This window comes from Mustela nivalis (assembly GCF_964662115.1).
Source record: "Mustela nivalis genome assembly, chromosome: 11".
In the NCBI taxonomy this organism is placed as follows: domain Eukaryota; kingdom Metazoa; phylum Chordata; class Mammalia; order Carnivora; family Mustelidae; genus Mustela; species Mustela nivalis.
In genome coordinates, this window is record NC_139030.1 from 109,902,233 (window position 1) to 109,925,956 (window position 23,724).

General features: G+C 47.1%; 1 long non-coding RNA gene across 3 annotated transcripts; it reads right to left on the reverse strand.

The window, feature by feature from the left end:
• Nucleotides 1–13,821: 13,821 nt before the first annotated feature.
• LOC309844168 lies at nt 13,822–21,314 on the reverse strand. 3 transcript variants are annotated; one of them, XR_014300528.1, is made up of 4 exons: nt 21,170–21,314; nt 20,157–20,309; nt 14,544–19,197; nt 13,822–14,282 (listed from the first exon to the last, which is right to left on the reverse strand). It is a non-coding gene; the product is annotated as an uncharacterized lncRNA (long non-coding RNA). The 3 variants fall into 3 exon arrangements; XR_014300529.1 differs by having other exon boundaries at nt 21,034–21,314; XR_014300530.1 differs by lacking the exon at nt 21,170–21,314 and having other exon boundaries at nt 14,544–16,679; nt 20,157–20,367.
• Between the last annotated feature and the right edge of the window lie 2,410 nt (nt 21,315–23,724).

Sequence of the window (23,724 nt, forward strand, 5' to 3'; positions counted from 1 at the left end):
GGAGAAATTTATGCTCCAAAGAGGTTGTGAATGTTGCTTTGTTGGGCAGGGACAGGGAGATGCCTTTAGGAACTTGGAAATACATTGGCTCTTAAAGAGTAAAACCAGTGAAGTCACATATAATAGATGAAAAAGTTACCTTTAGGAAGAAATTATGAAATTATAAATCTATGAGAAAAAGAGTTGTTTTTTAAGTAAGTCTACTTTCTGATTTTATAGAGTACTGTGTACCCATTGTGAAGAAAAAAAAAAAAAAAAAAGGCTGGAGCACCTGGGTGGCTCAGTGGGTTAAAGCCTCTGCCTTCGCCTCAGGTCATGATCTCAGGGTCCTGGGATCGAGCCCCGCATCAGGCTCTCTGCTCAGTGGGGACCCTGCTTCTCTCTCTCTGCTGCCTCTCTGCCTGCTTGTGATCTCTCTCTGTCAAATAAATTAAAAAAAAAAAAAAAAAAAAAGGCAGTGAAGAAGGTGAGAATTGCTCACAATCCCGGGTGTGTGTTTCCAAGTCGGTTCTGGCGGGGGTCCGCGGCCGCGTGGACGGGACCAGGCTCCGCGCCCCTTTCTGACACTTGACCAAGTGCCGCCGTCGGGTCTTTCCCGCATTCCGGAGCCTCAATTCTAACCCGGACGATCTGGGCCTCAGACCCGGGAGGCTCCGCTGGTCCGAACCGCGACGGCAGCGCGAGAGCTGCGGGCAGGGCCGGGCAGACGGCGAGAGGTCGCAGGGGCCAGAGCGAAGGCCGGGCCGTGGGTCCCGCGCGGGGCTGCGGGGCTGCGGGGCTGCGGGGCTGCGGGGCTGCGGGGCTGCGGGGCTGCGGGTTTCCCGCGTCGGGTCCCTCGCGACCCCCCGACGGCGCCGTCGCTACCCGCACTCGTCACGCGGAGAACCGGACGACCGAGGAGACCGAGCGGCTCCCCCCGCCGCAGCTGGGGCCGTCGGGGCCGTCGGGGCTGGAGCGCGGGGGCGCCCGGAGCCGATCCTCTGCGACTGCCGGGTTCAGCCGAGTCACACACGCAGAGAATGGAAGGAACAGCTCCCCAAGGTCTGCTTTGAAGACCCGGCCGCTTGCCCCGGAGTCCCCCACGGCTCACAGCCCGGACCGCCCTCCGACGGCGCAACCTGGCGCTCCGGGCTTGGCGGTCCCCGCGGTGCTCCCGGTGCCCGCGCTCCGTCGTGTCGCCGCCAGCTGGGGTGGCTGCGGCTGCCCCGCCCCGCACGCCCCACTCCCGCCCCACTACTGGCGGGTTCCGCCGGTGTAGACGGCTGTGCTGCGAATGATCCTGCCCCTCCCCCAACATCTTTTATGCAACCTGATCCCCAGCGCGGGGTATCGGAGGCGGCATCGATAGGAGATAGCTGGGCCACGACGGTGCAGTCCTCCTGAACGGGATTGCTGCCCTTATGGAGGGACCCCAGAGAGGTCCCGCGCCCCTGCTGCCATGGAGGCCCGTCAGGAACCTGCAGACCGGCTTCCGGCGACACCGAGTCCGCAGGGCCAGGATCGGGCGTCCCAGCTCCAGAACGGTGACTCGGAGACCCGTCCGACTCACAGGCCACCTAGTCCGCAGGCTCCTGCCCCGCAGCCGGGTGCGCTGAGGCAGCCGCGCACTGCGGCTTCCGTTGCGGCTCCTACTCCGGTTCTGCTCTCACCGACAGGCCAAGCCCATTTGACGTGCTCGTGTCTAGGCCACCGCGACGCCTTCCCTTCAAGACCCGACCGCCGGTGGCCCCGGAATCATTGTCACGATTGCTTTAGTGCGGCTTGTTTCCTGCTCTTTATGCTTGATACAAATTCCAACTCCTCCTCAGCGGTACAAATCTCCTTTTAATACATTCACCTGCACTGGAAACTCGAACCATTTCTTCTTCGGAGGAAATCAGACTTGCTGGCTCGGATCTGGGTCAGAAGCTAACCGAGTTCCACTTAGAACGCTGATTCCCACCTGTCCTCATTCTGCAGCATTTCTTTTCACCACTCTCTCGTCTTACATCCAATTTCCTGCTTTCTAAGTCTTTCACTTTCTTGGTTTGTTCCCTTGTTTTAATAAAGGACACAGCTCAGGAGCTTCCTGAGAAAGAACACAAAGAGGCAACATTGTTGAGACTTTTTGTATCTGAAAATATTTCCAATCTACATTTAATACTTTTTCAGAACATAGAAATCTATTCTTCCTCTGAATTCTGAGAGCATTTCCTCCATTGTCTTCTAGATTTAGGTGTTGCTACTGAGAAGACAGATGGCATTCTAACGCTTGATTTGTTATATTAAAACATTACCCCCCGCCCCGGAAATTGGAGATCCTATTTCTTTGTCCTTATTGATCTGGATATTTTGTTTATTCTTTAGTACAAATTTTTCGAATGCCTACTATGTGCCAGGCACTATTTTAAGTGCTGCAAATATATCACGGAAGATTTCATTATGATGTTCTCAGGTAGGCATCTATTTTTAGTTCTTATTCTGCCGTAGCTGGTAGGCCCAAGAATCTGGAAACTGAGACACAGGATTCATTCAGTAATTTTTTTTTCCTTGGATGATTTCCTATCCTCTGTTCCCTTCTTTTCATAATCCTATGTCAAGATGTTGGACATCCTGCCCTGGTCCTCTAATATTCAAACATTTTCTCTCCGGTATCTGTATACTATTATCTTTTTGAAACTCTACTTCCTGGGAGATTGCCTTAATTTTACCTTGCAACACTTGTTAACATTTTACCTTGTAACACTAATGTCCTATTTTTAATAGGACATTAGGTTCCTTTTGAACATGCTGAATATTCCTTTTGTATAAAATGTTGTTTCATACCTTCTCTATCTCTCTGAGGACAAGATTGCGGTTTTTTCCCTAAGTTTTCTATTGGCAAAGTTTGTTTCCTTCAAGTTGCTACCTTCTGTTGGGTTTGATCACTACCTTTCACTAATAGCCTTTCCTCAACTATCTGGTGGCTGCTAGCTAGTTTTATTTTAAGCCTGGAGCATCGGAGAGAGGACGCTCTGTGCATACAGAGACCCTTCACTGAGTCCACTGCATGGGTCTACTTGCGGAGCCCGTATCACTGCATTTACTCTTAGGCTGGTCAGGTAAGCCAGAGAATCCCTCCAGCCCTCTGCCAAGAAAACACAAGCTTCCGGCTAACTGAAGTCACGTGGAGGAAGAAGACAGAGGCAGTTGACACACACGTTGTGGATCTACATATATACCCTGTGTGCGGGAGCTCTTCTCCTATCCCTGACACTCTCCTCCAGAGTCCTCTGTTCTCGTCGGAGAGGCCTCCGATTTCATTCTGCAGGAAGGAAAGGCATCTCCTACCTGGAGGAAATAGGGTGGGGAACTGGGGCTCTATCAGCTTCTTACAAAGACTCCCCAGTGAAACCCCATGTTACCCCACCTTCATTCCCTCTTCCTAAGGTACCATTGCTCCAATATTTTAGGACTCTATGTTGTAAATTGGGTTGGTTAACAAGTATAAGATTTAGCTATTGTTTTGTTTGCTTTTTAATTTAATCCCAGTATAATTAACATACAGCATCCTATTAGTTTCAGAAGCACAATATAGTGATTCAGCAGCTGGGTACGGCGCTCAGGGGTTACCGCAATGATGTACTCTTAATCCCATCACCTCGTTCACCTACCCTCCCCCAGCCGCCTCCCCTCTGGTAACTGTAGGTTTGTTCTCTAGACTTAAGAGCCCACTTCTTGGTTTCTCTCTCTTTTCTTTGGGAAACACATTTTATTTGAATCTCTTTCTTTTTTTTTTTTTTTTTTTAAAGATTTTATTTATTTGTTCAGCAGAGAGAGACCCAGTGAGAGGGAACCCAGCAGGGGGAGTGGGAGAGGGAGAAGCAGGCTTCCCGCCAAGGAGCGAGACCGATGCGGTCCCGGATCCTGGGATCCTGGGACTCCCACACCACAGCATAGTCGCCTTTGAAAAGGCAAGTCGGATCTCCTTCTGCACAATCTGTGTAAAATCTTCAATGACTTCCCACTACTCCTGAGCTAGGGCGGACAATCCCTACCAGGCCCGTGAGGGTCTGCGGGGACTGACTTGGTTTCTCCTCTGGCCTTACCCGGTGGTGCCCATGCCCTCACTGTCAGCTCCCAGCCTTGCTGCCTTTCTTCCTGATGGTTCTTCCTGGTGCTCTGCCCCTCCCCCCGCCCCAGTCCCTTTGAAGCAGACCAGCCCCCTCCCACCGCTGCTGCCGGCTGCCCCCTTCACTCCGCCCTGGAGACCGAAAGAATGAGTAGATGCTATTAACCTCCTTATTCTTTAGGTCTCCAGTTCTAGTATCCCTTCCCCGGGGAGATCTGGGGCGGTCCGGCTTCTTTGTAATATACTCACACGGAAGCGAGCTTCATTTCCTTCTAGCACTTACCTCAGCTGGCCCTGCTGTTTACGGCTGTTTTACGGATGTCCGCCTCCCCGGTCAGACCGCAAGCACCATGAGAGCAAAGAGCATGTCTACTAGTCACCACTCTGTTCTCAGGAGCCCGCTAATTTCTGACTGTCTCTTTAAGGACTGATTTTAAAAGAAAAAGTAATATTTTTCTTGGCTAACATCTTCCTCAAATTCAGAAGAATTTCAGTGTAATAAATATCATGCAATCTTGCCTTTAAAGGTGCAAGGTCATTGCTATAAAAAACATGGTGGTATACAGTAAACTTCTAGACCTTGAGGCTACAGGGATATCAACCAGTATGTTAAGAAGCTTCAGACTAATTATCCAGAAAAAAAGTGAGACAATTTTGAAGTTTTCAAAAGAGAATTTGAATTTTATTAATGCTCAGTAGAAGGCTAAGAGGTTGGTTCAATTACCACCTTTCAAGATAGGAAGCATTAAAAATAACAATATTATTATTATTATCATTATTGAATACTTACTGTGTACCAACAGTAAGCAAGAAGTTTAAGTACTTTATCCCACTTAATCCTCACAGCTGCCTTCTGAGAGAGCTAACTGGTAGAACCGCCATGTTACCAGTCAGGAAACTCAGGCAGGTTAAGAAAGATGTTAAGAGACTGTGGGTCTGGGTGGTTGAGTTAGTGTTCACACCCTAGGCAATCTGGCCATACAGCCTGCATTTTTTAATGCTTTTAATGAGAAAGATGATGAGCAATTTTTTCCAAAAAGCCAGAAATTTGGCCAAGGAAAACTGATCTTAAATTTGGGAGAACCTTCATTTGGTGGCAAAGAAAAACCATTTAGAAGCAATGAAACACTAGAATAAGCTGGGTTTTTATTTGTTAAGTTTTTATTTAAATTTCTTACAGAATAATATTAGTCACAGAGTAATATTAGTTTCGGGCATACAATATAGTGATTGAACACTTCCAAATGGAATAAGCTGTTTAAAAAAAAAATAAGTTGCGTGTCTATTCTGATTAACTTTGAGAACAGATGGACAGGCTTATAGCCCAGAAGGGTCAGTTAATGGTGTGTTCAAGAGCTGGGCTTGGACCCGCTGACTCTTGGGGTCCTCTCCATTTCTTCAGCTCCGAAAGGTTGCTTAGTGCCGAGTTATCTTTGTCCTCAACCTTTTCCCTGGATGAAAATTTGCCTAATGTCGTCAACTTTCTGTTATCCCAGGGTAACTTATCCAGGGCAAGTCTTGCTTTATCGAGTTTAGTAGTCACTTTGCTTAATGACTTGCTGTGTTAACAACTTGGCAAAGGCTTCATCCAGTCAGCACCTCCTCCTCAGTTTAATTACTTGCTTTGTTGACATTATACTGCCTTCGGGGAAACACTCTGAAATCCAGAACTTAACCAACCCCTACAGTACCCACCCCGCCAAAAGACGATGAGGTCACAAATTGTATTTCAGAGGAAGAAAAAGGAGAATTTTAAGAAATTGATGTGATTCTCATGAGGATTTTGATGAACTCAAAGAGCATTAAAAAAAAAAGGTGAAAGAAAACAGTTTGATTGCTGAATCAGAATGGCAGGTTCCTATATGAATACAGTGTTAAAAGAAATCTTTCTTATCTTGAAACTTACTGAAAATATGCTAAGGATGCTTTAAAGAAACATTATATTTTAAACACAAAGAGACCAGTTTCCCAGGGAAAATGGCTTCTGTGTTGACAGCTGCTGTACAGAGGAGAGTGGGCTGGGGTTGGGGTCCCCACATCTCTTCCCGAGACTGTTCATGGAGATGCCCTGTTCCAAGGAGGCTGTTCCTCTCCAAGCCCACGCGCAGGTGAATCCCACTGCTGTCACCATGCGCTCAGCGGCAGCACTCAGACAAATGACTCACACTTGCTTTGGGGCCTTAATATCTTAAAATCTGGATACTTATCTTCACCAAACACCACATATCCACCTGTCTTACCTAAAACAAAACAAAACAAAGAAAGAAACAAAGAAACAAAAATTTTCCCCAGTCCTTTACTGAATCATTAGAAGAATATGGAAATAAAAGCTAAGTTCTGCATCTGTCTGGACTCCAGGCAAATTCTCTGCAGGATTATCTTTTGCTTAGATAATTATAAAAAGTCCACACTATGGAGTTCAATCTGGTTTGTGGAATTTGAGATCCAAAGGTCAGAGGCATCTTTGTGCAACAACCTATCCATTTGCTTATGCAGTGTTTGAATAAAAGAGAACACTTTTTTTATATATAACCGGTTAGCAGTTTTGACTGTCTTGAGAATAAGACAGTGGCAGTAGCCCAAAATGACCAGAGACTTTCCTGTATGTGAAGATGATTGACATTATCATTCCCCAGATACAATAAAACTCCAGTTTTATAAGGTACATCACATTTGGAATTATTAGCTCAGTATCTTAGCTCATTTCCAAGGTCATTGCAGGCTTTGTCTGCCCAACAACGCTGAATGGTGCCCTAGGAACTATGGACAGAGCACCCTGATCGTTTCCCTTTTATGAGACCGTGGAGATTAAGACGATCTTGTCTGTGCTATATGCCCAGCATTTAGCAGAATCCTTGTCACAAAGTAAATGCTCAAGAAATAAGTAGGTGGGTGAATGAAAACCATTAATGGTTTGGGTCTATTTTCTTTCTTTCCTCAGGACCCTGGGAGGATCACTTAATTCCTTTGTTTCCAAATCCAACTGTACTTCCTGATCACCTTTGGAGTTTTTTAAAAAAACAGGGACTGGACCCGCTTCCGGGCAGTCCAAGCAGTATTTTACAAAGCTGCCACAATGGCCGATGCCGTGTGGGGAAGACTGAGAAGCAGATTTAATGCATCTGGCCTCACTTTCTCATCTGGGAAACCTCTGGCCCCGCGGTCTCACCGGATGCCCTGACGATGCAGCTCAGTCCGTGCAGAGGACCCCGCAGAGAAAGGACTGCCTGTGACCGTGCAGGGCTGGATGAGGCCTGAAGGCGACCAAACACACATTCTACAACCCAGGTGCTTGCTTCTCTTCGGCACGTACATGACACATCAAATTCCAAGATGTGAACAGGATCGGAATGTTTTCTGGACAAATGAGTTCTCCCTTCTTTGTCCGCACGCTCCCACATCCCTTCTGCAACCTCGACCACAGCGCACCTACTTTCGATGCAAGTACAGGAAGGTCATGGGAAGAACAGAGTCGTTTGGGGAGTGACCATTCGTTCCCCCCTGGCTTTATTTCTTCACTCGCTCAGCTGGTCACAACCGGTCCTTTCAGTCTCGGGCACAATGCTGCCTCTGACAACTGACCCCTCCCACCTGCCAGTTGGGGCAGACACCACAGACGCTCCCCCTCGACTTCCCAGAATCCGTTTACTGTCTCTGCATGCCCAGCCCCCCAACGGAAGCACTCTTCGTCCTAACAGCACCCACTGGTGACCTTCTTCAGAGGACGAGTCCTGGGCTGCAGGAGCCACTGTGGTGTGGGACAGTGATGGAGCTTGTACATGTGCTGGGACCTGTAGAGGAAGCCAAAGCCCAGCTCGCCTGCCTAGAGCGGGAAGAAACGATGCGGCGTCACTGACATCCCAGAGCTCCCGTGGGACCAGGCTGAGACCCAGGCCTTACCGAAATGACAGCTTTGCCGGGCTTCTTCCCCTTCCCTGCCCTACTTGCCTCAGCCCCTTACCGGTATCCCCCATAAGAACTTCCTCGGTGATCATTTGCCCACAAACCTTCATCTCGGAGTCTGCCTCCTAACCTCCTCATCTGGCTCAGCTATGGGTTTTATAATCTAGAAATACCTTTTTGTTTGTGCGTGTAGGGTCACCGAGATGGAACACGCGCCTGGTGTCGTAAGAGTTCAGTCTGTTCCTCTCTTCTTTTGTGACCTCAAGTCCTGTGTTCATCTTATTAATTCATATTGAATTTTTGGAGGTATTATTCACATACAGGAAAGTAAACCCATCTGAAGTGCATAGTTCAACAATTTTTACATATGTACATCCCCCCCCATCACCACCACCCGGTCAAGATATAGAACATGTCCAGCCCCCGGGGCGCCCCCCACGACCCCCCCGGTCAGCAGTCAACACTTCAAGCAGCCACGGTGCTAACTTCCGGCATCACAGGTGAGTTTCCCCTGTTTTCGCCTCTCACGGATGGAAACCGTCCGTGTGCTCCTCCGTGTCCGGCCGTCTTGGTTCAGCGTGGTGTGGAGGGTCTCGTCCATGTTGCATGTCCCGTTCGCTCGTTTTCATTTCTGTCCTCCATCGCATGCAAATAACCACACGTTATTTACTCATTCTCTCGCTGACGGCAATTTGGGCTGTTTGCCGTTTGGAGCTGTTATGAATAAGGCTACCCGGAGCATTCTCTACGTGCGTCTGGCAGACGTAAGCACTTATTTCTATGTGTGTACCCAGAACTGGAACTGGGGTTGTAGGTTCCATGATGAATTAGCTCTGGTTGGTGCTGTAGCAAAACGTATTACCTCTTCGCCATATTGGGGTACATTCCCCACTGGTTGAGTGCTTGCCTTTTAATTATAGCTCTTTTTCCCCCTCCAAATTTTTTTATAGTATAATTTTCACCCACAAAATTCATTACTTTTATTTGTTTGTTGCTTTTTGTTTGTTTATTATTTTAAAAAAAATTAACCCTTTTAAGTATGAAGTTTAAAACATTTTGGCTAGGATTATAGTTGTGCAACTAGCACCACAATCAAGACCGAGAACATCTCCATCACTCTTATTATCTTCTGTTTTAACATAGAAATGTTCACATTTCTGATACAACCATATATGACTTATCTCCCATTATTTCTCTACCTTTAAAATACTTGACCTGCTAATTTTTTCAGAGGAATCCTAGAATGACTCCACTAAGTATCAGAGCAAGTGCCATTTCCTTCTTATCTAGAAACACAAACAGGTAATAAATTTAGATCTTAGCTGTCGAGTCGGACACGGCAGCATGGGGATCCCAGTCACTTCCTCGCTGGATGTCGTTAGGAAGGCCACTAGCCATCATGGTATCATTTTCTTCTTCTGTAACGTGATTCCAATAATGGTACCTATGGTGCTGTTTGCCAGGCCCTGTTCTCAGCACTCTATTTGTAATGTCTTATTAAATCTTAGAACAATCCTGTGAGGCATGGATTGATCCTCTCCTGATTTTATAACTGAAACCCAGAGAAGTTAAGTAAACCGAGTCAGGCTCAAGGGCGGTGTGCCGGCTACAGCAGAGCTTCTCTGCTTCACAGATAAGGAGGTGACGCAGGGAAAGAAAAAGCACAGCACCGAGCATGAACAACGCAGAAATGCTGACTTTCATTATTATTATTCATCTTCTTTACATATTTAATAAGGTTATATAATTGTCTTCATGTAGGTCATGCACATTTCTTGTTAAAGCTTCTCGTAAATATTTTATGCCTTTTCATACTTTTGTGCATGGGGTATCTCATTTTCCCGTATGTTTTCTCATTGGTTCTTCTAGAATGTAGTGAAAGCTATTGACTCCTATCTCCTAGCTAAAAGAGCTCCAGCAGCACATCAGGACCTTCTAAAACATACCTCCAAAAAGAAATTTTAATTATGTTTAGTGTTCTTTTAACATCAAATGGAGTTAGTAGATAGGTAATGAAAAAAATTAGAGATTAGAAATAACATTTTAGATTCTTTTTCCTTTGGTTAAAGAGAAAAAAAGAGGGGAAATGTAGAGAAAAACACTACACTCCGGTGAGAAGAGCACACAGGAAGCCGCAGCACGTTACCGCCACCCCGCCCTAAACCCACTTTATTCTCAAGCTCCTTTTGATGGAATGCTTCAAAACAATATTTACAGTTTAAATTCACTAAGAAGATCTTTGTTCAGTTTTATTGAGATATAATTGACATAAAGTGTTATGGCATACAGCAAAATGATAGTAAACTGTTTGATGTCTTCTCGACGTTGAGATTCTAAGAAGCGCAAACACTCTGCCTACCTACATGTTGACATTGTACGGTTCTTGTTAATCCGGTCAGAAAAAGAGGGGAGGGGCTATTTCTTCTGAAAAATGGATTTGTCTTGAATATATAGCCAAAAATTGTACTCGTTGGGGGAGGGTGTGGGACGATTTTCTCTTGGGTAAAACACTGAAAAGTTTTGACTTTTGTAAATATATTTACAAGTGACTGTATCAGCTCCCTTGGGGACACCGTGTGCCGGTGAAGGTGTCCCCGTGTCAGCCTAACAGGACTGATTGGCTGCGGGTCAGGAGGCCGACGGGTAAAGACACTACAAAGAAGAACAAAAAGGATATTAACCAAGGGACTTTTTGCAAAAGGTGTGAGTGGGGAGAGAACCTGATAAAAAGACAGGTAGTTTATTGACCACTGTGGGGAACTCAGGAGTGCCGGTGTTCAAACGCAGCCGGTCCACTCACACAATGGCCGGTCCCTCCAGATGTGCAAACATGAGAGGCACCCTCGCATCCGTCTCCTCAGTTATTCTTCCCAACGTTAGAGGGGATCTGGGTTTGCAGGTCGAAGGGGACAGGTGGAGGTTAAAATGTAGCAGAAACTCACGTCGCCGAACCAGGAGCCCTGGCTGGGGAAGGGGGAAGAGGCTCTGGCTGTGGGCTGGTGCAGCTGCACTGGTGTCCTTCGTTTTGTCTGACCAGGTTATGTGTCTTCCGTCTGCTCTCCTACCTCGTGCTGAGCGGGGACAGCAGTGAGCAAAGTCGAAGGTTCCAGCCATGCCAGTGACGGGTTGTAAATCGAACTTACTACGGAGTAGAGTGTTAGAAAGTTCTATTGGGAGGGAAGGCAAAGACCTGGGCTCAGTCGGCTTCTCAGTAATGAAGCTTTTTCTTCTCCATTTATCTGACCTCTACATCTATTTCTCAATTCATTCTGAATTTGGGCAAAGGGGCGTATGATATTTTGGACCCCTAAAAATTCCATCGGAGAGTTACCAGGATAGTCTCTGTTTCCATCTCTCAGCAGCGCTTTTCCTCTGTATGCTTCACTCTCAGGCAGACTTGCTTCCTTTTGGAGTAAAGAGCAAAGTTCAAGGTTGCCAGTGATCTTTCAGGTCACAGTAGCTGTGAAAAGAGAGTGACTCTTTCATGGTAACTCTAGCAAACATCATGGGGGAATTTTCCATGGTTCAGCTTGGGTCATGCATGTATCTCTCGCTGGGAATGGAGCCCCCTGATTGGCCACATCCGTGTGCCTGGACGGCTCCCATTGCTAGGACGTGGGTCAGACTCACCTAGACCAGACAGGGCCAGAGTGTGACAGGAGACGGCCCTCGTAGCAGACTGAAAGGAGACTGCCTTCGGTAGAGGACTGAACAGACAGTAACTGGTTTATTCTCAGTAAATTGCTAAGGGCTTTGAAATGCTTTAAAACATCCTTCTTTTCTTCTTATTACTGGTTGTCAACTTTGGCTATTCATTGGAACCACCAAGGGAACACACAATCCCAGACCAATTAAAGCAGAGCTTCTTGGGGTTAGGACCCTGGCATCAGCATTTCTATAGCTCTTGCCAAGGTTGACAAACACATGGTATGCAGAGCTTTCTTCCTTCATCTGTGGCCGAGGAAGAAAGGCATTGATCTTATTCTGCAGCTAGCTTTACCTTCGATTCAAAACGGGAAGCCTGCAGGTAGAGGGAGGTTCTGGGAAGATGGACGTAACAGCGACACCGTTTTGAATCTTTCTGTATTTGTACATGGAAACAGACAGAACAACTCAATAGAAAAACCAAAAACCCATGAATGATGGATGCAACCCAACTGGGTACCAGCTATTCCCACAGACCATGGAGTACGAACAGGTCATGCAAACCACAGACAGCGTCTGCATGAAAAGATCCGGAGAAGAAGCGGCTGGGGACCTGAAGAGTGAGACCGGGAGATGCGCGACGCCGTGGGTCTGAGGCCACAGCTCCGTGGGATGGGCCCCATCCAGAGGAGAAGTTCCTAGAAGCGGAATCAAAGTGAACAGAGCAGGGTCGATAAAAACGAAGGAAAGGTGGGGCCTGGGTGGCTCAGTTGATAAGCGTCTGCCTTCGGCTCTGGTCATGATCCCAGGCTCCTGGGATAGAGCCTGGCCTGGGGCTCCTGCTCAGTGGGGCCCCTGCCTCTCCTGCTACTCCTCCTGCTGCTCATGATCCATCTCCCTACTCTCTCTCTCTCCCAAATAAGTAAATTGTTAAAATTAAAAAGAAAAAAAATGAAGGAAAGAGTAAGTCCCCCAACGTGGAGGAGACAGAGTCAGGAACTCTTCCAAACAAAATAGTCAACTGCAAAACACTAGACTTTAAAAAAAGCAATTATCTTTCATGGTCTTCAGCCTCTTGTGCTTCTTGTTACTCTTTTTTAAGATTTATTTATTTTGGGGGCGCCTGGGTGGCTCAGTGGGTTAAACCTCTGCCTTCGGCTCAGGTCATGATCTCAGGGTCCTGGGATCGAGCCCCACTTCAGGCTCTCTGCTCAGCAGGGAGCCTGCTTCCTCCTCTCTCTCTCTGCCTGCCTCTCCATCTACTTGTGATTTCTCTCTGTAAAATAAATAAATAAAATCTTAAAAAAAAAAAGATTTATTTATTTTCATTTTATTTTTATTTGAGAGCGAGAGGGATGCAGAGGTAGAGAGGCACAGAGCCCGATGTGGGGCTTGACCTCAAGACTCTGAGATCAGGATCTGAGCCAAAACCAGGAGTCTGATGTTTAACCAACAGTACCACCAGGTGCCCCCATGCTTCTTGTTATATAATACTTTTCTTCTCCTGAGCTTGCACTGCTGGAGTAACAAACGTGTATTTGCTAATGTATATATGCTACCCATATATATATATACATATACCCATATATATATGTACATGTAAATTACTATGGAGAAAGAGGACTCTAAAATACGAGCACCTGAACTAGCTTATACACCCCAAACACAGGGCCAGTGGGACCCACCTGGCGATTACCCAAGTGAGGCCTGGTACCCGGTTCACCTTGTGAACCCAAACTGGGTCACCAAGAATGAGAGCAGGACACCCCAAGGCTGACTGTATGAAGAGAGCCTTCCGTGCCATAGCTTGGCACCGCAGCCGTGGTGTCATTAGACATTTCCCGAGCCCACTAACTGAATGAATGAGTCGAAAATAAGAACGAACGTAGAGTGTAAGGAAAACTTTAAATCAGTTTTTTTTTTTAAGTGAACTTTAAAAATCAAGTAAGCATTTAAGGAAAATTATTTAACGAAAATTCTTTAGAATGTTCAATTTGAAAACATCTACTCTTGGACTCCATTACATTTCAGGAACCCTAAGATCACGTGTCGGTCTTTTCTCTGCCATGACAGACAGATGAGCCCCTTCATGAACATACGTGATTTCTCACCACTGTCTGCAGATCAACCATGATTCTAGCTTTCTCGCCCTTACAACAACATACTAGAATGCAAGTGAGAGATAAGATCTCAAGTCCCCTTTATTTAAAAAACAAGGGAAAATCTTAGAAAAATTCCGTACAACTGTGGTCAATAACTACACAGTGGTTAGGGCTTTGGCACGGGAACAGACTTAATTTGAGGGGTACTCCAACCACTACCTCAGGCTACGTCTCCAGGTAAATGACCTGACGTCCCTAAGCCTCATTTTCTCTATCTGTAAAATGGGTTTAATAAGTGTATGCTTGCTGTTGATAATAAAATAAAACCACGAAGGCAAGGCATTTAGCTCAAACCCAAAATGTTGGCTGCTAATAATAACAATAATGATAATTTCCAGTAACAATCCTCAGTATGAACAGCAATATAAAAAAATGCCCCTGGAAACCAATTAATTTAATTGGTCTGTTTCGTTCTTAATAAAATTCTTTCATTCTTTATATATTTCCCTCGCTTGGTACTCAGGTTGATAAATCACTTATTACTAATTTTTTTTTTTTTTAACTTTTTATTTTTTATAAACATATATTTTTATCCCCAGGGGTACAGGTCTGTGAATCACCAGGTTTACACACTTCACAGCACTCACCAAAGCACATACCCTCCCCAATGTCCATAATCCCACCCCCTTCTCCCAAACCCCCTCCCCCCAGCAACCCTCAGTTTGTTTTGTGAGATTAAGAGTCACTTATGGTTTGTCTCCCTCCCAATCCCATCTTGTTTCATTTATTCTTCTCCTACCCACTTAAGCCTTTTAAAAACGATGAGCGCCGACTCTGTCCAAGCTGCACGCGTATCTGATGGGAGGTACAAAAGGGAGTATTAGGGGGTCTCCCGCCTTCTTTGGCTTGTATTTGCATATTACTAAGGTTTCGGGGTACGCCTCAAACTAAGAATCATTTTACAGCCCAAGTAACATCCCGAAGGGCGGAGGCCTGTAGAGACCACACATCTGCTTCCAACAGGGGCCGGCAAACAGGGAGCTAGACCCAGCCCGCCGCTGCCCAGTACAGGGTGGCCCTCCCAGTGCAAGGGGAGGGCTGGGTGTGGGGGTCACAGAGCGCCCGCTGGCTGCAGGGAGGGCCTGGGCTCACCCTAACACTTGTGTTCTGAGCTGCCCAGGCCCCGGGAACTGGGGAAGCAAGCCACCCTCGGTTTTAGATGCTGGAGTCAGGGGAGTATGGCCGGACGTGGTTGCCAAGGCCTCATTCCGAGTGACTCCTCACCCAGACAACTAACCACTGGTGGGCCTAGCATCTGTGCAGACAAAGGCTTAGATAGAACCCGTTTGGCGTGGTGCGGTTTTACTGTGATCTTTCCAGCCATTTTCGTCTCCAAGCTGTTGGCCTGGAGAATTATTTACATTTTAATTACAAGCGCCCAGCCGCCCAGGAGGAGAGGCGAGCAGCTTACTGACTTCCCACGGGCAGCTTCTGAGGAGGTCGTGGGGCCAGGCTCAGGAGCCCTTGAACCACAGAGAAGTCCGTCTTCCCAGGAGGGCACCCCCTGGTCCTGACGCTTTGCTTCTCCTCTGCTGGGGCTTCTCCCGAGGACCCAAAGGGAAACCAGCTGCTCGGGGCAGCCAGCCAAATCCTGCAGCATTTTTGTCACCTCCCTTTTCCCTGGGTGAAGCCAACTTCGAGCAGGTTCTACTTGCAGAGACGTACAGCTCGCATCAACGGAGCCACGCACAGGAGTGAATCTCTTCTCTGTGCCTTTTCAGATAAGCTTATCCCTTTAGTCATGTAACCTTCTTCCTTGTTTACGGAGAAATGTTTAGGAATATTAATCAGCCTCATCTCCCATCTAAAACAGAATACGCTAACCAGAAAGCAAACTTCCCGGGATGACACAAGGCCGTCGTCATCGTGAAGGGTCAGCCACTGAGATGGACTCCGACACCCCCACGAGCTGGGAGGGGCCGGACTTGTTTGCCCGTCATTAATGACCCGGGCTTCTGGTTTCCACCTTTCTGTCTCTTCTGTCCGGCCGCTGCTTCTAACAGCCCTTTTCTCCACTTCTAACGTGCTATTTCCAATCTGCCCTGAACTGGGAAATCAGATAAGCCCATTTGCTAGAACTCAACGCCTGACCCGCTGTTCTGTGAGCAGAGTGTATAGACTTCAGTGCACACTTGCCTGTTACTGAGCATGCTTTGGGTTGTAAATAGTTGAAAATCCTGAGTCATCGTGGCTTAAGCAGTAAGGCAATATACTGTGTCCTTGAATAGAGAGGTTCCAAGGAGGACAGAGTCCAGGCACAACACTTGAGGCCCTGTTCTACTGCTGGGGAATTCTACCCACTCTGCTTTCTTCCACACTTAGCTCATCCAGCTGGTGGCAATGTGCTGTAGTGGTTCCAAAGGCACATCCCAGACACAGCGATGTGCCAAGAAAGAGGAGAGAGCATCTCCTTCTGTGTCTTTTTTAAGGGAAAGAAACCTTTTCCAGACCTACCCTACGCCCCTCCAGCCAACTTCCCCGTCAGGGCCTCGCATTGCCTTGCCCAAATCAACCCCTGACTAGGGGCCAGAACTCCCAGGACTGACTTGGGCTCACCAGCATCCACCCTGGACCGAAGTGGAATTCTCTGAGGAAAAAGTAGTTGATGGGAAGGGAACCCACCATGTATGCTAGAAACTGAAATGATTTGTCTGCTCATGATTTTCAAACACTTTTTGTAGATTTGCAACTGGGTCTATAATTAGTTCAGATCTGGAGCGAATCACTTCTAGAAAACTGAGGTATTGTTTGAATTAAAGTGAAATGGTAACCAGAGATATTTAGTGAACAATGAACTTTCAGACTACATGGATCTATAAATGAAGACAGAGTTCGGGGACTGCTTCTCTGTGAATATTACAGCACTTGAATGACTCCACCTGCAGAAGAAAGATGACACAACTTGTTACAAGGAGACGTTCACGAGAGGGAGCCGTTGGGTGAAGGAAGGGGAGGCACCGTGGAGGTGGCTGGCCGGCGTGATGGCAGGTGAGTAAGTGCAGGAAGATCCTGGGAGCCAATATGTTCCTCGTGAAGCACATTAAGAAGGAAGTCTTCAACCGAGACCATTCTTTAGGGTGTAAGCAGTCATGGATAAGTTAAGCAAACTTATATTTTCTTTTATTGCAGCTCTAGAAAGCTTCTCCTTCTATGAGGAACTCAAAGGAGTAGCTCTTCAGTGAACACAAGAACACACAGAGCTGTTCCTTTAGATCAACTAATGGGCCCCTCTCATCCTCCAGAGTTCAAGCTTCCAGAAGACATCAGCTTTTCCCAGTGGAAAAAGCTTTTCCCCCACCTCCGCGCGGGACGTGGTGTTACTTCCCTGCTGCCTTAGTACTCTGTGCACACCTCCAATGCCTACACTTACCACATGAGATTACAACATTGATTTTTGTCTTTTTCCCTAAATTCCAGGGATCTTGATAGAGGAACCAGGTTCTACCTATTTTGTCTCCACTGGATTCTGGTGCGTAATGATTCTCTCTCAGAAGGATGGGTGGATAGTTGGGTAGAGAATCTAAGGAGCAAACAACCAACGACTTGTCCCATCCTACTGGGGCATTCCGCTGCATAGTTAGGCTAGGACCCTAGATTCCAGGGCTATTTTCCAATCCGCAGATCTCCTGGGTCTAGGCAGATGTTGTTGCCGTTGGGGATTTGGTTTGTCAACATCTCTAAAATTATGCTGAGTAGGTACAGTGTTTTGATACTGGAGGCGAAAGGACCTGAAAATCCTAGCATCAGGATGTTCAGGGTTTGAAGAATAGCGCTGTGGCTCGAAAAGACTTTCTATGAACAGCAAAAGACTCCAGATTATCTTCTCGAGTTGCATACCAGCCATTTAGGCAACTGAACTCTAAACCTGTCGCTTACCCTCCTTCTCATCCCAGGAGAAACGAAGAGCAGGAAGCTGTGACCAGGGGCACTACAGCCACTAGAAGTCCCCATCATTCATTTAGCTCTTTTCCAGCTTCCCTGGAAACTCAACATCTTGAAGGATGAAGGTTTCTTTCTTACTTTATTGCACAGGTTTAGTGTCACTTCAGCTTTTAATGAGATCGCAGCACACGCTTGTCTTGCATTAGAACCAGGCAGGAAGTCTTCCATCAGTTATAGCCAGAGCAGCCCCAAGGCTCATTATGGACTAAGTGGTCACCTTAAGTGATGGGAAAGAGACCAGCTTATTCTTGTTCTAGTTTGTATTTGCCCAACATTCCGCCAGAGCCACAAACCTGTTGGAACACTTATACCTCTCACTCCGAATGGAACCATGGCTTGTCTCTGAAATATTAGAACAAGCCGGTACGAGTGGTGGGCCTACTCCAGACGGCAGACTGAACTGGCTCTCAGAACGGGTAAAAGCATCCTCTTTGCTTCCGAGTCCAGCACTTGTGTGAAGTATCAGCATATCAAGCCCTGGAAATGCGAAGACCTTTCAATTTTCACAAACTACAGCAGATAATGTGACCCAAAACAATTTGGCTAAATGAAATTTCGCCAAGTAAAAATTGACCAAATGCAAAGTGTGCTAAGGTATTTAGTTTCAAACTAATTAGGTCAGTAGGCATATTGGTAAAATAATATTTATATGAAAATGAGTAAGCCGCAGTGATTCTTCTTTTAGGGTTTGGGACCGTGGGGTATACTCGACGGGGTGACTGTAACTCTCTGTGTGTCGTCAGCATTTTTATCTGATTGTTATAATTGGTTCCTTTTTTTTTTTTTTAAGCTAATTTTTACGTTCTTGGCTTCTTACAATACTGAAAAGGTGGGGGAAAAGGCTTGTTCAAGAACAACAGAATGACGTACTTGGCAACAAAAGCAGATTAGGTTAAAACAACAAAATTTCTGTGAATAGGGGAATTCATTGAGACAGAAATTTCACATATTTTCTTCCATGCTTGAGTTCATTATTTAAGTTATTTTGTTAATTTTCTCTCGGCATAAAAACAATGTTGTGTTATTCAACACACACAAAAATTACAAAATATGGACTTGCAAAAAGAGACATTATGAAGACTCATAAATTCACTTTGAAACCTTGAGTTAGGAGTCGTGTCCTTCCAGGACACACACAGACACACACACACACACACACACACACAGGTGGTGATAAAGCCGATCTGGAAACTGGTGCACAGGAGACATGCTGTCAGGGCTAACACAAGGGCTACCCTTCAGCTGCGGCAAAGTGAAAAAGAAATGTGAATCCCGTTACGGTGTGCAGAGTGGACCGGTCAAGAGGAAGTGAAAAGCTTCTGGTGCTTCCGTCTGAGGGAAATGCCACGGCAGGTGTTTTCAAAGCGGGGAGAGAGTGACGGAGAGGTTAACGTGCTCGACGACGCCTTCCCGTGAATCAAACAGGGTCCGGGAGCGGCGGGACTGGGGTCCGGACTGGCAGGGAGGGAAAGCAGTAGGATTTCTTTAACAGTCACCTCGGATATTAGATAAAGACCTTAAAGGATTTTTCTCTTTAATAGAAAAGAAGCCTCAGTTGGGGGATGGGTGAAGAATGTTTCAGGACATGCTAGCCTACCTGCCTTGCCAGGAAGGTTTAAAAACAAACATAAATCTGAGACAAAACAAGCAGGCTGAGGGACAGGTCAGTAACTGCACAACTGTTAGCCAAGGCAGACAGGTTTGGAGCAGCACACGGTTCTCTTAACATACAACCCAAGCTGCCAAAAGCCACCGGCACCGCCTTTTTGTTGCCTTCTTTTTGTCTATTAAAAAGCAGAGGAAAGGCCCAGCCCTTCCTGAGCAAAATCAGAAAGCAGCATAACCTCCGTCTCCCTTCGCTTCGCCCTGGTAACTCTCTCCTCCTCCAACTTAGAAGAATGTTGCAACTAGACGGAAAGGACAGAGCGGGAGGCATTTAGCTCCGCCTTCCTGAGCTCCAGCCTTGCTAGAGAGTCAGGACACAGTCCTAAAGCCTGGAGGCTCTGGGAAATGAAGACACCAGTAGCGGAGCTAAACCCTGCAGGTGGCAGAACCCGGAGGAACAGAGAGGTGGGCTTACGGGAGCTCCCGTCTGTTCGCACTTTAGACCCAATGTTCTCATGCCCTTCCACCCCAAGAGAGCTAATCTTTGCTTGGTAGTTCCTTACCTATACCATAAGGAAGGTTTAAACCAGAACTAGCCCTTAGTGGGGCTGCTAGGAGTCTATCCTGGCATTTAGGGATTTGGGGCAGGAGGCTGCATTGTGTGAGGACCTAAGGCTCCTAGTGACAGCTCTAAGGCTCGGAGCCCCACCAGCTGAGCACAGCTCTCCCAGCCCGGCTGGTTTCGCCCGTCTTCACCCCCTTGTCTACTCTCTCCTTATGCCCCAAGATACTGAGCATACAGGACTCACCGCCCTGTGACTTCTCCTCCTGGGCCCGTGTCTCCACGCCTCCTGGCCCCACCCTGCAGGCCCAAGCATGGGATCATAGCCTCCCTGGCCAGCGGGTCGCCATCCAGACTCCAGACATCTGATCCGGGCTCTTCTGAAAGCAGTTGAGCGCAGCTGCATGGAGAGAAAAAAAGAAGTGAACCCAAGAGCCTCAGTCATGGGCCTTGCAAATGAGGAGGGAACAGGAGAGCCTACGACCTGTTGACAGCAAGTCATGATGTCCATGTCCCGCATGATTCAGATTCTGACGCGAGGCTGATATCTCGGGTGACTGTTCCAGAGGACACATGTGTTCATTGCCCAAGTCACCACGGAATCCGGCTTACACAAATATGCCCCCAGCTGGCGTGGCTGTCTCCATCAACGCCACACACAGACAGAAGGAAAACCTGATCTTTCTAGAAATGCTCACGCTGGTAAGAGTTTGGGCAAATATTGAGAAAGCCTTGCACTGAAAGTATTCACAGAAACGATGAAACTAATGAAAGTCCACATCGGTTTTTTAAGCGTGCCTTGTTCCTATAAAATATTAATTGGGGGTATATCCACACAGAACAATACATTTTATAAACATCATTCTCTAGTGTGAAATATTGATTCCATATTTTTATAGTAACAATCAAACAAAGAGAGGGAACTTCACCCGAGTTCTGAAGTGATAAGCCTGCTCAACTGAAAATACTCCTTCTATATCTGTCAAGTTGATAAAGGTTTTCTGGAAAAAAAAAATATATTGCTTTTCTGTTTTAAAATTGAATCACAGCAAGTATGCATGGACACCAGCTTCTAGAAATGGAGCTATTTTTAAATAGAACCTGGGGTCCATAAGTGACTTCACCGGGTGTCTTCCCGGCCTCCAAAAGCCGTCGGAGGCTAATGGAAGGATGTCAGCGACCAGCCCAGGTAAGCCCACGTGCAGCGCCGACGCGTCCGTCCCCTGTGGGACCCCAGGATGCTGCGGTCTCGGAACTTGCCGCGGAGAAGGCACGATCGGGAGAGCCGGGAGCTGCCACCGGACCCGGGGGGAGGGGGTGCGGGGCAGGGTGAGCGGGAGAAGAGCGCAAAGAGGTCCGGGGCCTCCGCGGGAGAAGGGGACCAAAGGCTTGTTGACGGAAACGTGGTGCTGCCCTGCGTGAGGGGTGCCCAACGCGGCCTGGGGAAGGAGGGGCGGGCTTGGGAAGAAAACCAAACCAAACACGCTGGCCTTTGCGCGGGAGCACACGCACTCAGAAAGTATTTAGGATATTTAGGATATTTAGGATAATGATTTTTTAAAGATTGTGCAAGATATTTTCATTTAGCTTCTTCTAAAAACACTATTGTTTTCCCCTCTGTGGTGAACTTCTCTGAGTCCCCAGGTCCCAGCCATTTTTGGCAGCTTATTAACATGAACCCAGAGGGAATCCCCGCGGCCTTGGGACCGTGTGCCTTGGTGTGATAGACACTAACTGCCCACTCCCCGGCTTCCACCACCATAGCGCGCACTGAAGCTTCATTTGTGAGTGTCGTGAAGATGGTGTCATTGAGACTCGACCCACTGATTCGACAAATATTTATTGAACATCTGCTGTGTTCTAGGCATGGCCAGGCACTAGCAATAGAAGGGCAAACACAAATCATCAGGGAAATGCAAATTAAAACCACAACGAGATAGCGCCTCACACCTGTTAGGATGGCCAGTATCAAGAAAACAGAAGACGACTGTTGGCAAGGAGGTAGAGAAGTGAGAACCCTCGTTCACTGCTGGGGAAAATAGTACGGAGCTTCCTTAAAAAAAATTACAAGTAGAATTACCATATGACCCAGCAATCCCATTTCTGGGTATTTCTCCAAAATAACTGAAATCAGGGTCTCAAAGAGCTCTCTGCCCCCCACGTGCGTTGCAGCAGTATTCACAACTTCCGAAGCTATGCGAACAACCTAACAGTCCACGACGGGTGAATGCAGAAAATGTGACATAAATACATTATGGGACACTATTTCGTCTTTAAAAACAAGGAAGTGCTGCTTGATGTGACACCATGGATAGACTTGGAGGACATCAGGCTAAGTGAGATAAGCCAGAGGCAGATGGACAAACACTGCGTGATTCTGCTTCTGTGAAGTGTCCAAACAGTCAGGTTTGTAGAAACAGAGAGTAGAATGTTGGTTGCCAGGATCTGGGGGGAGGGAGGGAGCTGCGGTGCAACAGATATTAAGTTTTAGTTACGTCAACTGAAAAAATTCTAGAGATCTGCTGGACAACATCATGACTGCAGTCAGCAATACCGGATTGTAAATTTAAAACCTTACCAGCAGGGCAGTTCTCATGTTAAGTGTTCTTATCACAACTAAAAAAAAAAAATTAATTAATTAATTAAAGTGTTCGTGTTGTGTTTATTTCATTTATTTATTTTTAAAGATTTTATTTATTCATTGTACAGAGAAAAAGAGAGCCCAAGCAGGGGGTGCCACAGGTAGAGGGGAGAGGGAGAAGCAGACTCCACGCCAAGCAGGGATCCCGATGAGGGACTCGATCCCAGCATCCTGGGATCATGACCCGAGCCTACCCCTAACCAGCTGAGCCACCCGGGCACCCCTGCTGTTATTTTTAAAGCACAAATACACCTTTAAAATATCGGGTACACACCAGAGAATCAAAGGACACGAAAACGCAAAGGTAGCTGGGGCCATGGGGCCGAGCAACGAGACCGCCAGGGCAAAACTTTCCTTAGGCTTATGGCTAGAAGCAAATTAAGGCACCAGACTATACTCTCGGGCCAGTTATTGTCTGAGTACTCCAATTTAGAACACTGTGTACTTTCTCATTTTCTAGTTTGCCACTTGGAAAGCTGAAGAAAATCATTTATTTTTCCCCTTGGGGCCAGAACACGATCACAGACTCCTCGTCTAAGTTCCTGCTCTCCTAGCTCCTGGCTGTCCCCTTATAGGATGTGCCACCTTATATTGGGCTGTTTTGGAGCAAGTTCCGGGGTATTTCTTCAAAGGCAACATCAAAAGCCCAAGTTAAAACTAGAAGATTCCCCACGGGCTTTCTTCTCTGTTAGGGCCTGAAGACGGGACCTTTGATAAGAAAGAGATTAGTGGTCGGAGAAACCACCTCATTCTTTCAGTAAGACCAGCTTCCATGTAACAAGGCGGGTCTTTGTCTACTGGAATCAAGATAGTGCGGTGGTTCGGGGTAGCTCCCGGGCACGCAGATCCTGCCGGAGGCACGCCCTCCTCCACAGAAACGTCACCCCTTCCCTGGGCCGACTCTAAGAAAGGAAGGGTGGGCACTCCATGAACAAGCCCTGTCCTTGCCCACAGACTATGTGCCTAGCGTGCCCACTGTCAATGCATCTCTGGGTTCCTCCGGCCTGACCGGGCCCCTGCCTCCTCCAGCAACGTATCTATCTGCTCTCCTCACCTGCCGGTGAGAAGCAGTGCCCGGGAGACACACAGCAGCACTGGCATCTGCAAACAGGCGGGGAATCCAAAAGCGACACAGAATTAGCAGGGTTTTGTTTGTTGCGTTGCTTACATGCCA